The sequence below is a fragment of the Arachis ipaensis genome, chromosome B01, assembly GCF_000816755.2.
Source record: "Arachis ipaensis cultivar K30076 chromosome B01, Araip1.1, whole genome shotgun sequence".
Lineage (NCBI taxonomy): Eukaryota > Viridiplantae > Streptophyta > Magnoliopsida > Fabales > Fabaceae > Arachis > Arachis ipaensis.
Window position 1 is genome coordinate 22,757,146 of NC_029785.2, and position 13,927 is coordinate 22,771,072.

General features: G+C 36.9%; 1 long non-coding RNA gene across 1 annotated transcript in view; it reads left to right on the forward strand.

Annotated features, from left to right (window-relative positions):
- The window catches only part of LOC110268910, a 16,139-nt gene continuing 3,002 nt past the window's right edge, over window positions 791–13,927 (forward strand). Inside the window, exons 1-2 of the long non-coding RNA XR_002357668.1 lie at window positions 791–802; window positions 3,307–3,315. This is a non-coding gene — a long non-coding RNA (uncharacterized LOC110268910). The remainder of the gene's footprint in view (window positions 803–3,306; window positions 3,316–13,927) is intronic.

Genomic DNA, 13,927 nt, shown 5'->3' on the forward strand with positions numbered 1-13,927 from the left:
TGATTTTATTTGAATATATATTTTTGAAGTATTGAAGTATTTGCTGACATTCACATATTTTGAAATTGTAAAATATGTTCTTATGATTGAAAAAGTATGATTGGGAAAGATTTCGGATGAGAAAGTATTATATAATTCGATTTGATTCGATACCTTATATATTTGTAAGATCAGGAATTTATTGTATTTGAATATATATGTTTTGAATTGGTTTGGGAAGCTCGTATTAGAAAACTGTAGTTAACGGCGGTTATGACGTTAACCTAGATGCATCTGGCTCAGACCTCAGCTAGCAGGGGCGTTGTTAGCCTAACGTGTAGGCCACACGTTGGATCTGTTATTCCATACGGATACACGAGAAGAAAGGGCTACCCATAGAGGTGGAGCCGCCCAAGTGTGGACTTTTGATTTAATTTCTGTATGAGAACTCCCTTATTGATTCGCTTATTATGATCAATTACTATTTTCTAATTAAGAGATTACTTTAATAATAATGTTAAATAGTCTCATGTGGATTATAAATGTATTGTCTAGTCACTGAGTTGCAAAACTCATTACGTTTTTCTAAAAATATTTTTCAGGAATAAATACTTGAATATGTGAGCTCTCTATCTAAGAATTATGATCTACAATGAGTATTTGTTCTATGTTGAGTTCCTAGACGTTGTATGCTCCATATGTCACAAGCAGGATCCAACCATTCTTAATTATTTTAACTTTTGTTGAAAACGTATAGCTATTTATTTTAGAACTTGTAAATGATTTAAAATCTTTGTAATTTTCTTATTTAATTTATATTTGAGTCTGATAGGCTTGCTAGGGGACTATTTTTCTGAGTGCCGGTGAAAGAGCGAAACTCTCGCGCGATCTAGAATTTTCGCAAATAAATTCGCGTTGTAAGTATAGCTTCTAGACCGACAAGAATTCCTTTCATACAAACGTTTGGTTGTCACAAGTAACAAAACCCAAATAAATTTATAAACCGAAGTATTTAAACCTCGGGTCGTCTTCTCAAGGAATTGCAGGGAGGTGTTCTTATTATTAGCTATGGAAAAGGTAGAATTTTGGGTTTTTAAAATAAATAACAAGTAATTTAAATGGCAGGAAAAATAAATTAATAATTAATAAAACTCTTGGCAAGGTATGAAAATTTGGAAGTCCTATCCTAGTTATCCTTATCGATGGTGATGAGAATTGATTTTTAATCCCACTTAGTTAATCTTTACTAAAGCAAAGGAAAGTCAAGTGGACTAATTAGTTTGATCCTCAAGTCCTAGCCAACTCCTAAGAAAGGACTAGAGTTATCGGAATTCAATTCAATTAGCAAAAATAACAATTATCAACCACGATAAGTTTGATAACTCAAGAGTCTCCAATCAATCAATTAAAGCCAAGAATATAAAAAGCTAAATAAGAATCATAAATCTGAAATACCTCAATTTATATTAAATAAAGAAAATCCTAACATGAATGGTTCGTAAGCCAATTTGGCAACATACGTAATCAACAAATAAAAGCATTAAAGTATCTGAAAGCAGAAAAGAAATATAAAGTAAAAGAAATATTGAACCTGAGAGGAAGTTGAAATCCTAAATCCTTTAAGAGGAATCCTAATCCTAAAACCTAAGAGAGAGGAGAGAACCTCTCTCCCTAAAAACTACATCTAATTTATGAAAAGTGAATAATGGAAGATTTTCTCATGAATGGATGCATTCCCCCACTTTATAACCTCTAATCTGTATTTCCTGGACTTGGATCTTGGCCAAAAAGGTTTTTAGAAATCGCTGGGGGCGTTTTCTGCAGTTTCTGCACGTGGCGTCTATCACGCGTCCGCGTGGGTCACGCGGTCGCGTCATCTAGGTGTTTTCCTTGTCACGTGTTCACTTCGGTCACGCGTACGTGTCATTTGCATTCTGTTTAAGGCACGCATCCGCGTCGTCCATGCGTTCGCGTCGCTGCCCTTTTCTTCAAAACTCCATTTTTGTGCTTTTCTTCCATTTTTGTATGTTTTCTTTCTGTCCTCTAAGCCATTCTTGCTTTAGGAGATCTGAAAATACTTAACACACAAATCACGGCATCGAATGGTAATAAAGGGTAATTAAAATTAATATTTTTAAAGCATAGGAAACATATTTTTCACATATATCACATAATAAGGAAGGGAAAGTAAAACCATACAAATTACATGAATAAGTGGGTGAGGGATTGAATAAATCACTTGAATAGGGCACAAAATACATCATAAAATATGGATTTATCAACCTCCCCACACTTAATCAATAGCATGTCCTCATGCTAAATCCAAGAGAAAGGGTAAAGTTAGAATGGTGGAATCTTATGCAATGCATTCTATTCTAAATGCAACTACCTAAATGAATCATGCAATTCTAATTATTATCCACTTGTATATAAAGCTTACATGTAATTAAATTAATTCATATCCTCAAGGAATCATATATGCATAGCCAAACCCTAGATAATGTTAAAGCACTTTTATAGTTGAGATGGGTAAAAGTATTTCACAAACTTGCAAGACAATTAACAATTAAGCAGAGATATATGGTGATGAGCTATTGAACCCTCACTGGATTTTGTGTTTACTCTCTAGTCACTCAGTGTTTATCGGGTTAATCACTCTATTCTTTTTCTATCCTTGCTTTCTAAAACTTTGTTCTTCATCTAACCAATCAACAACTATGGAATACAGACATACAAAAATCATGAGGTCTTTTTCAAGGTTGTAATGGGGCCAAGGTGACTATAAGGGTATATGTATAAGGCTAAGTGAGCTAACAAAGTAAATCCTTGATTAGTCTAAGATCTCACCTAACATACATACTTTATATAATTTTAAAGTGCTTTACCTAGCTACCCAAGCTTTTTCCCACTTTGTATTACAAGCTCATGCATTAAATTTAATTTTAAAATTTTGTCCCATGTGCATTGATTCTTTTTTTTTTATTTTGCACTTGGGGAATTTTTGTATCCCCTTATTTGAGTACTGAAAATATAAAATTATTATTATTATTTTTTTTAATCTATGCACATGGTAATTTAGTTATTTTGATTTCACATGAGCATGCTTCCCAAATTTCTGAAATAACTTGCACATGGTAATTCAGTTATTTTGATTTCACATGAGCATGCTTCCCAAATTTCTGAAATAACTTATTCATTTTAAATCCCTACTTTGTTTCTACCATCCCATGTTCCCATAAAATTCCACACACTTAAATTGTACACAATATCTATCTTAAGTTAACCAAGGATTCAACTTGGGATTGTTATTTTGTTTTTCTGCTTAAGGCTAGTAATGTGGTTATAGAACAAGAAGGGATTAAAAAGCTCAAGGGGGCTAACAAGGGTGATATAAAAGGTAGGCTAAATTAGGATAAGTGAGGAAAAATTCAAATGATGGCCTCAATCATCTCTTGGTATATATCTATATTCTATATTGGATATATAGATTAAAACAAAGAAAAGAACATCAAAATGAAAAAGAAGGGCAAAACACACAGGAATGAAATTTATGGTTTAAATGTAACATACAATTAAGCTCAAAAGTCACAAGCTGTGTGTTCTCCAGCTCAAAAACCATATATCAGTTATGTATGTCATGCAAGTAGAAATCAAGAGTTTCCATTATTCTCAATGTAAATATTAGGGTGGCTTTTAAAATCTTAGTGTTCCTCCTTGATGAAATGTTGTTAACTAACTAACATGTAATGCTATATATACAAGGTGTGTGGATTGTTTTAATTTACTAAAGTTTCTAGTTTACTCCTTTTTATTTTCAATTAAATCAAACTATTATATGCTAAAAGGGTAAACTATACTAACTAATCCACATATTCTATAACTAATAAGTTTAGAATTGCAAACTAAACTAAATGTCTAAGATATAAACTAAAGTGAAAAATGCGAAAATAAAGTAAAAATACAGCAAAAGAACAATGTGCAAGTGCTGAAAAAAATAAAAATAAAAAATACATAAAAATAAACAAAATAGGATAAAAAGAGTCTGAAAAGTGGTTCACCAAAAAGATAAGCCAGGGATGGCGACCTCTCCACACTTAAAATATAACATCGTCCTTGATGCTCACTCAAGCTAGGTGTGAAGAAGTGTCATCACCGGAAGGATGGGCTGCTGGTGTCTCTGTGGTGGCCTGGGGGTCTGCAGTCTCTATGAGTGTAGTGGGATCTGTCTGATGCAGTGGAGGTGCTGACTGGAGAAGAATCTCTGGGTCTGCGGCCTGGATCTGGTGAGGCTCCTCATGCTGTGGCGCAGCCTGATCTGGTCCTCCCTGCTCGGCCTGGGTAGGTGCCTCCTCCTCATGCTCGTCTGCCTCCTCCTCAGATGGCTCTGATGGTGTGTCAGGCTCAGAGGGAATGTCATGGTGGCCAGTGCGGAGCAACAACTTTAAATGCTCATAGTGTTGCAAGATCTCGCATATCGCCGCTGGTTGCAGTGCTCCATCTGGTTTAGCTGCTGAAAAAGGCGGTGCATGAGGTGGTAAATGGGCTCTGAGACAGGTGGAGGTGCAGTGGTGGTAGCTGGTGCAGCAGTGGATGAAGAAGGGGCAGCTGAAGGTGTGGCTGCCTCATCAAAAGCGGTGAGGAATGGGAGTCTGTGACCTAAAGTCTGAAACTTTCTGCTGTGAGGGATAATCTTCTTGTAGTCTGTAGTAGGTGGCTTCTCATCAGCAAGCTCCCAAGGCACGTCAGCTCGGCGGCCTAGCTGGGTGATCAGATAAGGGAAAGGAAGGGTGCCTCTGACATGGACCCTGGCCATGTAATGCCTGATGAAACGTGGAAGATACAGGTCCTTACCCTCCATCACACACCAGATGAGAGTGATCATAGCAGCGGGCAGCTCTGTCTCATGAGTGCTCAGTATCACATAGTTGCTCAGAATCTGGTGCCAGAGCTGAGCCTCATCATTCAGGTAAATCAGCTTGATTCCCTTAGGCATCACTGTGTTCTTTCCCATGACCCAAGGGACAGTAGGATCAAAGGCTATTCTCTACTTGACAGCATCCCAGTCAAATCTCATAAATCTCATATCCTCTTCAGCCTTTTGGTAACCGTCAGGATGATCTAGCTTAGGCTGAAGGTGGAGGATGTCCTCAATAGCTTCCTCAGTGACCAAAATCTGTTTTCCTCTAAGGTTCACTGCATCCAGGGAAATCTTGAAATAGTTACAATAAAATTCTCTGACCCAGGAAGCATTGACCTCTGTCAAGTTTCTTTCCAAGAAGAACCAGCCTCTCTGTTTTATCTGTTCAGAGGTGTACTACTGTAGTTCTTCTGGAATTTTTAGAGATCTTTCTAGGTATAGGTTCCTGGAAGTGGCAAACACTGGATACTTCAGCTCACAGTATCTGTTTGCAAATTTAACTAGATCTGTGGCAGTGAGGAGCTGGTCAGCCTTCTCCTGCGGGATAAAGTGCTTTTCCCGCCAGGAGGCGTCATGCAAAATATCGAGGATGGACATAGAGGATTCACCTCTTTTCCTTTTACCAGTGGTTGCTTTGCCTTTTCCTCTGCGTTGAGGGTCAAACATCCTGAAAAGCAGAAATTCTAGGATATAATTGAAGAACAAAAGCAGGAAAATAAGTAGGCAAATAGAATAATAGCAATATAAGCACATAGTGGCAAAAAAGCAAGAGAAGCATGAAATGAGTTGAAAAATATGTGCAATTTGGATTGTATACAAGTGAAAAAGTCTGAAAAGAAAAAATGAAATCCAAAATATATGATAAGCGGAATTCAAGTTAAATAGGAAAAACAATGATCATGCCCTGAGTTAGAAAGTTGAAGTAGTCAGGTTAGAAAAGTGGTCAATAGGTGAAAAGGAAGGTAGAAAGTGAAAGCTGTGAGTTAGTAAAAGAAAGTTAAAGTGAGTGGCATGATAAATGTTTCCTAGGTAACAAAAAATTCACAAATTTAAAGAATAATCAACTCATATTCGAGCAAAAATTTCAGTGTATTGATGATAATTCAGAATGATAGAAAAGTTGCAAAACTAACATGAAATCATCAATAGTGCAAGTTATTAACTAGGGGATCAAAAGGAATAAGAATGCTAGCCCGGACAGTCATGAATTGGTTTGGTTGTAGCCAAGTAAGGCAAAATAGTAAGTTTCCAAACTCAATACATGAAAACAATATGCAAAAAATTGGGCAGCATTCCGGCTAAAATTGGATGTTCCCGAGTAATAAACAGTAAGAAAAAACAGTTCATATGAGATAAAAAGAAATGCTGCAAAGAGTCATAAACAGTAAGAACAGTCTAATGTCAGCATGAAACATTAAGGAATAGCATATGAATAGTATTAACATCACAGCCAGATCAAAAGTGCAGAATAGGGAAAACAAGTAACAAGAACGGCGCAATTATCAGGCCTAAATCCACTAACCACATCCTAGCTACCTAACCACCTAGAATCCACTACAAACATGCATCTCTAAATATCCTAAATTGAACAGAATCTGAAAAATATGCAACTAACTATGGAAGATAGAGAAATCAGTGTTCGGCGGAACCTGGTATGTGTAAGAACAGAGGTGAGGGCAGAGAGATAGTGGTGGAGACGCGGCGGCACTGGGAGGGAGCACGGCGGTGCAGTGGTGGAGGTTGGGGTTTGGGTTGGAGGAGGTGGAGAGGAAGGAAGAAAGGGGCGAGGGTTGTGGTGGTGGGAGGCGGCGCTGGTGGCGGGGTGGTCGGGGCTGGCCGCGGTGGGGGCAGCGGTGGTTGAGAGGGGTGGAAGAAGGGAAGAGAAGGGGGGAAGAGAAGAAGGGAGGAAGAAGAGAGAAGGGTGCGGTGGTGGTGGTTGCAGAGGAGGGAGGGGTTGCAGAGAAGAGAAGAAGAAGGGGGGTATGGGGCGCGACGGGTAGGGTTTCGCGTGGGTAAGGGGGTTAGTATTTTTGAATCCACGCGAACGCGTGGAGCACGCGATCGCGTGACTAGGGTGAAATGGGTTCGACGCGGTCGCGTGATTGACGCAATCGCGTGGGTTGGGTAAAAGATGGGTGACGCGGACGCGTGAGGCACGCGACCGCGTCGCTGGAAATTGTGCTAGACGCACACTTCCAGCGTCATTTCAGTGCAACTCTCTGTCTCCATTTAGGGGGCCATAATATCCACGCGACGCGGATGCGTCGCACACGCTTTTGTGTGGGATGAGTGTTTTGCGAGTGATGCGTTCGCGTCAGGGACGCGAACGCGTGGACTGTTTTGTGCTAAACGCACGCCAGCCGCACGATTCCAGCCCAGCTTTCTGGGCGTTGGATCTTTACGCCGATTTCCTTCTCACGCCCACGCGTGGCCTGCGCGCTCGCGTGGGGTGATCTCTTTTTTTTTTTAATGCAATTATGCAGTTATGCAGTATGCAATGCTAATGTAAATGCTACGAATAATATCCAGGTTCAATGAAAATAAAACAATATAAAAACAAACAAAACGAAATAAAATTGAAACAGGAACGATCATACTATGGTAGGTTGTCTCCCACCTAGCACTTTTAGTTAAAGTTCTTAAATTGGACATTTGATGAGCTTCCTGTTATGGTGGCTTGTGCTTAAATTCATCCAGAAATCTCCACCAATATTTGGAATGCCAACAGCCTCCGGGGTCCCAAACTAGGCATGTAAAGCTTTTGAGCAGCTTCAAACAGATTCTCAGGCTCCCGGGGTGACGAATGTCAGAATAGATTCCAGGATCCCAAACTTTGCTTTTAAATCCGCCTTTGTCTTGATCTATATTCTTCCATCCGGGCGGTTTAGAAATTGTATTCTCACCAAGATGACCAAACGCCTTCCGAGACCCATTCAATTGAACTTGATACCAATCCTTGCACTTCGAATTGAAGCATGGAACCTTATTAAATCTTGCACACCAGCTCTGAGTACGAGCCATTTTCCTCTTACTCTTAAAGCCGCAGAGAGCTCTAAGCTGGCCATCTGTTTCAAGCAAACCATATTCAAGTGGAAAAGTAAAGATAAAGGTTAAGGATCGTACCCACTTAAAGCTTATATTAGGTGGTAATGGCCTTGGGATAGGTGTTTTTAGTGGTTCTATAAGCTCTACTCCCTTGCATTCTTTTGTGAATTCCTCCACTTCCTTGCAAAATTCTTCAACTACAACTGCGTCCTGATCAAAGTCTTCTATGTCTTCCTCGTCACTCAAGTCATACGTTGGAGGTTGAGAGAAATCTACCTCGACATCATCTTCGTATTCACTTGGATAAGGTTCTTCAGGCTAAAGGAGTTCAGTTGCGGATGTAATTTTGTGACTAGGACAGCTTGATTCATGATCATTACTGCCCATGGAATCAACTTCTTGGTCTATTCCGTCCAATTTTTCACAAGGTATATGCTTTGGAGGTTGTGCACTATCCGCCTTGGCATCAAATTCGAACTTCTCGGCGGAATCCTTTACAGTTCTCGATTCCCATGGAGGTTCAGCATCTCCTAAATCTTCAACCACTTCTTCCTCTACAACTATTATGGCTTCTTTCACTTGTTCCAATACAAAGCCATGCTCCTCATTGTCCACCGAAGTTTCTAGTGTCTCCTTCATGCTACGCTTTTCTTTTGATTCTCCACATGTAGCCATGAGAGTACTTTGAGTGCTCAGAAGTTGGGAAGCTAATTTATTTACTACCTCGGTTAAGACAGTAGTGAGTTCCACTACGTCCCTTTGCATCTTCGCTTGCCCTTGAAGAAGAACACGAATGGTGTCATCCATTGAGATTGGGGTGGATATGAGGGTTCATTGGTTGGGGGAGAGGGCTCATAATAAGAATGTGGTGGTTCTTGGGAGTAATTGGTTTGGAATTGTGGTGGATAAGGGTCATATGGTGGTGAATGGTGAAAAGGAACTTGTGAGTGTGGTGGTTCAAAGCTACGTTGAGAGGGTGGTTCATAAGCACAGGGTGGAACTTGTTGGTAACTACAACGGGATCCACCGTATCTATTGCCTTGGCATGCGTTGTAGAATGGTCGTCGTCGTCTGTAATACTGTGGAGGGTGTTGTTGCCTAAAGGGTTGATCAAGTCCTCGTGTCTCCATCCATCCTTGATTGCTCTGACCTTGATGCATGTTCCTGCTATAGCTTTTATTCCCTTCAACAATATTAGAACCAAACTCAAAGCGAGAGGGGTGAGAACTCATGGTAGCTAATAAGAATTAAAAAATGAAAACAGAAACAAATAAACAAGCAGAAGAAAAATATTTACAATAACCAATAATAAGGCACACGTTTGCAATTCCCCAGCAACGGCGCCATTTTGAAAGAGCGAAACTCTCGCGCGATCTAGAATTTTTGCAAATAAATTCGCGTTGTAAGTATAGCTTCTAGACCGACAAGAATTTCTTTCTTACAAACGTTTGGTTGTCACAAGTAACAAAACCCAAATAAATTTATAAACCAAAGTATTTAAACCTCGGGTCGTCTTCTCAAGGCATTGCAGGGAGGTGTTCTTATTATTAGCTATGAAAAAGGTAGAATTTTGGGTTTTTAAAATAAAGAACAAGTAATTTAAATGGCAGGAAAAATAAATTAATAATTAATAAAAATCTTGGCAAGGTATGAAAATTTGGAAGTCCTATCCTAGTTATCCTTATCGATGGTGATGAGAATTGAGTTTTAATCCCACTTAGTTAACCTTTACTAAAGCAAAGGAAAGTCAAGTGGACTAATTAGTTTGATCCTCAAGTCCTAGCCAACTCCTAAGAAAGGACTAGAGTTATCGGAATTCAATTCAATTAGCAAAAATAACAATTATCAACCACGATAAGTTTGATAACTCAAGAGTCTCCGATCAATCAATTAAAGCCAAGAATATAAAAAGCTAAATAAGAATCATAAATCTGAAATACCTCAATTTATATTAAATAAAGAAAATCCTAACATGAATGGTTCGTAAGCCAATTTGGCAACATACGTAATCAACAAATAAAAGCATTAAAGTATCTGAAAGCAGAAGAGAAATATAAAGTAAAAAGAATATTGAACCTGAGAGGAAGTTGAAATCCTAAATCCTTTAAGAGGAATCCTAATCCTAAAACCTAAGAGAGAGGAGAGAACCTTTCTCCCTAAAAACTACATCTAATTTATGAAAAGTGATTAATGGAAGATCTCCTCATGAATGGATGCATTCCCCCACTTTATAACCTCTAATCTGTGTTTCCTGGACTTGGATCTGGGCCAAAAAGGGTTTCAGAAATCGCTGGGGGCGTTTTCTGCAGTTTCTGCACGTGGCGTCTGTCACGCATCCGCGTGGGTCACGCGGTCGCGTCATCTGGGAGTTTTACTTGTCACGCGTACGCGTCATTTGCGTTCTGCTCAAGGCACGCATCCGCGTCAGTCACGCGTTTGCGTCGTTGCCTTTTCGCGCTAGGCACGCGGCCGTGTCGTCCATGCGTTCGCGTCGCTGCCCTTTTCTTCAAAACTCCATTTTTGTGCTTTCTTTCTATTTTTGTATGTTTTCTTTCTGTCCTCTAAGCCATTCCTGCCTTAGGAGATTTGAAAATACTTAACACACAAATCACGACATCGAATGGTAATAAAGGGTAATTAAAATTAATATTTTTAAAGCATAGGAAACATGTTTTTCACATATATCACATAATAAGGAAGGAAAAGTAAAACCATGCAAATTACATGAATAAGTGGGTGAGCGATTGAATAAATCACTTGAATTGGGCACAAAATACATCATAAAATATGGGTTTATCAGCCGGTCATGGTTCATTTTGGGCTGTGACAGAGTAGTATCAGAGCTTAGGTTAACTTGTGTAATAAGGAGCAAGTGTCCTATGGTAGGATCACAATTGTATAAATAGAAGCACGCCTATTTATACAAATTGTGGCACTATCAGAGGCCTATAAGAATGTCATCTTTGTCCTCTATGTCATTTTTGTCTTCTGATTATTGTGATCATGCGTCCTCTGCCGCTTCTTGCTACTCCTATCCTTTTCTTATACCCAATCTCGACTTATCTTTTGGTAGGTTATTTTGAACGTATTGGTGCAATTGTTTCGGTGTCGACTCTTTATCGTTTAGCTGATTCTACTCTTTCTCGCTTTTGTGAACATTTGCTTTAATCTTTTTCATCTTTATGTTGTTTTCTAGGGTTTCCGATTTCAAGATTTCATCCAAGATCTAGAAGATTTGATATATTTTTGCTGTGAATTATTATCTTTTTCCTTTTATAGAACTATAATTGAATTTGTGGATTGTGGATTTACTTAGCTGCTGATTGAGATGCTTTGTTCTGGATTTCAATAAAAACAAGTTTGTTCTTCTTAGGTTGATAATTTTTGAAGCTAACAGAATTTTGAATAACTCGTGATTCTTTCTTTCGAATCAATAACTTTAAAAACTGTTATTCAATTGCTCAAGGAGAAGAACTATGTGATGAGTATATGAATGAAGTGTTATTATTGTTTGTCGAATTGGTGATTTTATTTAGGTAGGTATAGTGAATTATTTGGGTGATTAGTTAGCTGGATCGAAGGTCTTTCTGATATAGAAGTTTGTTTGAATTTATCTAATTTGATTATCTGGTTCTATTATGGTATTGTGATGCTAGACATGGCTTTCCTATCACAGAATTGTTGTGATTATATTCTATGATTTTTCTGTTGTTGCTGAATTTTGATGATTTCTACAGAATGTGATGCTTGCAAAAAAATGTGTTATTTCAAGAGATTTTAAAGAGATGTATGTTACTTGAAAAAAAAAATAGGTGAGGACTAACTTTGTAGAGACTTAAATTGAGGAGCAAGGAGAGAAATTGTTTTACTTTTGGATGCTTACAATATAATGTTTTGTTGGTTTACACAACCTTTCATTTATTCAATGAGGATTCCTACTATTCTATTTAGATGGGAGTAAAGCCCAGAAGGCTTTCTATTATACTACCTTTATACTTTTTCCAGGTTTGTCATTAGTTAGATCAAGAAACATTTTCCGTGATTATGTCGAAATGACTTCATACTTTCAAGTGAATTTTTATGATCATGTTCATTATTTTGAAACTGGAAGTTGAAATAATTTGGTTGGTCTGACTTTAGAAGTGTACACCACAGCCGATATGTTTGTGTCTTTTAATAATTCTGTGCTATGCTTTGATTTTATTGTTGTAACAGTGAATTACATTTAGATGCAAATGCCTTGCTAAATGACAGCTCAAACAACCTATTTTATGTGTATTATCATGACCAAAAAAAATTCGTTTATATATGGATGAGGGTGTGTTAGAATCAGCTCTTATAATTATATTTATTTCGGTGATGTTTGTCTTTTATTTTTTTATTAGCTGATTTCAGATATATAACTATAACTGTGATAGCAGTAATGTTACTTTGTTGTTTGAATTTGATTTTAAACTGGATATTTGCTTGAGTGGTATCTCAGTTTATTCATTGTGAAGGAACTTGGTCTACTCTCAAACGGATCATGCATATGAAGGTGAAATATAGATTGTGAATGCTTGCTTTTTGTTAATGAGTAAAAAGATGAACTTTGCTTTTTGGCTAAGATCTGAAACTTGAAAATTTTCTTAACCCTTATTTCTTTGGAAAATTCTTCTATTCTCAACTATTGTCCTTATTTTCAAAGATTTGGGGAGATTGATTTTCTGAGTTTGCGAGATTGAGATCATAAGTCTTAGATATTGGAAAGAATTTTTGGCGATTTCGGATGGAAAATATTGGCTGTCTAATTCCTTAAAGTTGAATGAATTCTTTATATGAGTTTTTTCTTTATTATATTCACAGGTTATTATTAAGTAAGCATTGTTAAAAAAATTGATTATTTTTCTAATTTTAGGACAAATTTGGTACTTGTTTACCATGTATGAAGATTGGAGATGTTTAAACTCTAAATAAACGAACAAATTCTTTATATGAGTTTTTCTCTTTATTATATATTTATATTCAACTAATTATTATAAACCATGTTTTTTTTTTATGAACTCCTTAATAACTCTAGTTTTAAATTATCTGATTTCTCAACGAGACCTAATGTTTCATGATTCGCATTTGGTTGGGTTCGTGGAATAAAATAGTGTAAGTAAAATTATGTACTAAGGTACTAATTTGATCTATACAATGATGCTTTGAATTAAAATTTTATTAGGATTAAAAAGATATTAGCTATCTTAATGTGATAATATAGAATTTTTGTGAACTTTGTTGCTTCTAAATTAAAAGTGGGAATCAATATTAAAGCAATATTTTATTAGGACTATTTTGGTAAATTTTTCAACAAATTAGGATTTTTTTTAATTGGAAGATTAGTAGTTTAAAATGTCCTTGCTCTTGTAATAAAGTTATTGCTAATTTTATTATTAGTATTATTGAGTATTTACCTGAATATTTTCTTGATTTGCATCTTAATCATTAACCTCTATGTCATAATTATGGAAGTTCAGTTCTCTTGCTCTGCACTCATTTAAGTATTTAATTATTATATTTCTTGACTCTTTTCGAAGTTGTTAAAGTATTTTAGCATTTGGCATTTTGACTTCTATCAGAGTGTATTGTATACATAAAACATCACCATTACTTTAAGCATTTTCCCTTCTTTTTTCTTTTGAGAAATTTCTTTTACAAGGATTTCACATCTTCCTCCAAACAGTGATGATTATATACTCCGATTTTCATTTTATTTATTCTTATGCATATTAACTTTTTAAGAGCCATTAATATCAGTTGAAAACTGCTACAAAGCAGATATAGATATTTGTCTATATAAAATATGTATCTCAGTGTATGTAGAATGACTGGTTCACAATTGGCAACTTTTAGTTTATAGTTGTTCTCCTTTTCACATAAAAGATAGTCATCCTTTTTCTGTAACCATGGTTATACTTGCATGTGTGTTTTTTATTTATTTATTAAAAAAAACAACGATAA